Source organism: Stegodyphus dumicola, chromosome 12, assembly GCF_044657685.1.
Source record: "Stegodyphus dumicola isolate Sdum_Otavi_A_Nest chromosome 12, ASM4465768v1".
NCBI classification, from domain to species: domain Eukaryota; kingdom Metazoa; phylum Arthropoda; class Arachnida; order Araneae; family Eresidae; genus Stegodyphus; species Stegodyphus dumicola.
The window spans coordinates 101217236-101219341 of NC_140779.1; the positions used below are offsets into that span (position 1 = coordinate 101217236).

At 31.1% G+C, this 2106-nt stretch overlaps 1 non-coding gene across 1 annotated transcript; it reads right to left on the minus strand.

The window, feature by feature from the left end:
- Positions 1 to 695: 695 nt before the first annotated feature.
- On the minus strand, positions 696 to 777 carry TRNAS-GCU (transfer RNA serine (anticodon GCU)). Its single transcript has one exon. It is a non-coding gene; the product is annotated as a tRNA-Ser (tRNA).
- Between the last annotated feature and the right edge of the window lie 1329 nt (positions 778 to 2106).

Here is a 2106-nt window from a genome sequence, read left to right on the forward strand (position 1 = left end):
TGGAAGTATGTTTAACATTATATGGAAGTACATTCTGTATAATTTTTTTAATACGTGTTTTTATGCGGTACTGCAGTTTATTTTAGAGAGTAAATGAAAATAATGTCCCAAAATTTAAAACAATTGATATGTAATTAAAAATCTCTGAATACAGAGAAATTGTCAGGTCAGATACCTTGTTTAAAATGCAGATGAAGTTGTGCTTACTTCTAAATCAAGAAATATCCAAGAATATGGAGAATACTTTTTTTTTACTTAATTAATCCTGTATCTAATCTGTTGTTAAATTTAACTGCTTGTATATACAGAAACACTTCCTGTTTTACAAATTAAACTGTAATTTAGATTTGATTTTAAACATTTAAAAATAATACCCATGCTCTAATTGTTATAATTTTTTCATCTCAGTCAGCCATTCAGGGTGCTTCAACCGTTAAATCCATAATGTAAACATTTTTAATTTGAACTGGAATTTGGTATTGGAGACATCTCATATTTAACAGAATAGACAAAATGAAGTGTGTTATTGTGGAATGCAGTAATCGAATAAATATAACAATATAATAATTTTTAAGGTACAAAAGTTATTAAATAAATAATTCTTTAAATTTAATTATCTGAATTATTTGCTCTCGTGTTTTTAAAGAGACCATTAGCTGTATTTGCAAGAAGAGAGGGAGAAAAAAAACGACTTGCGACGAGGATGGGATTCGAACCCACGCGGGCAGAGCCCAATGGATTAGCAGTCCACCGCCTTAACCACTCGGCCACCTCGTCCTCGAGAATAACCCTTTGTTTTCAGCTAACAATTTCTAAAACACTTTACTCAGGCGATGTTGAGTAAATACGGATGAAAGCAATATTTTCGTCTAATAAAAGGAAACAGATAAATGCAAGCGCTCATTTCCTTCCGAACACTTTTATACTTCTCCACAATCAGTTATATTCTATAGCATTCCATTAAAGTTTTTTTGGCAGTCAGTTTTAAACTATAAGGAGCGTTTTTTTATTAAAGTAACTAAATTAATCTCTTTTAAAAAATAAAATAAGCCGAATGATGAAGATTTCTTCAGTAAAAGGAATAAAACGAGCGTAAAGAAATCAGTGCAGTGAACAATAACGTTAAATAAAATTAAAAAGCTGAATGATTGTTTAAGGACTTCAAATACGCCCAAGTCTTTGTTCAAGTTTTGGTATTCATCAACATTTTCTATACTTTTCCTGGTTTTATTTATCTAAATTTAAATAAATATATATGTATTTTTAGAGCTTTGGAAAAGGAAGCGAACAGAAATTGTGAAAGCAGTGCGTGGAGCAAAAAAGGTCGAGAATCACTAGTACAGAATTTAGCAAATAAGCTTGGTTTTTATTTAAGACAACTATGAGCAAAGGCGCTCGTTTTCAAAATTTTATGTAGATCGCATGCTATAATCAGAATTAGCGAATAAAGAAATGGAATTCTAACCATATTTGCTCTTTCTGCGGCAAAAATCTGGAATAATCTGAAGTTTCAGCATCAATGACAGAAGAAGCTATCTGCTAGTAGTGTTCTGAAACAAATCCAGGAATATCATGTGATAAAATTTCTGAAGAAGAAAATGATGAAACTGATGAATTGTCTAGAAACGCTGAGATGTGAAATTGCGGTACTTACAGCGCTGAGATGTGAAATTGCAACAACTTTAGCACAGTTTTGCGATTTTTTTTTACGGATGAAAAGGTAAAAGTTATTTATCGGATGCAATCTGGTGGTTTTCGCTCCTGCTTTGTAGAAAAATTTTCAAACATTCGGTATTTTTCGTAAATCGGTAAACATTATCAACATATGAATAGAAAACATACGTTAGCAATTTAAAATACAAATTAAATTATTAAATAAGGATTACATTATACATTAAAAAATAAAACACAAGTTCTTCAAATCTTTCTCTAACTTTTCTTGTCCTCTTCTTTACCCGAAGTACACAGCGATCTGTTTCCACTTAAACAATATCATAGAATTGCTGAGAATTGGCTTCGTGCAGCTTTCGGCAATAGCAACTATCTAAGAAAAGCACTTCCTGGTCGTTCTCTTTAGAAAATTTTCAGCAAAATTCTGTATTTCTT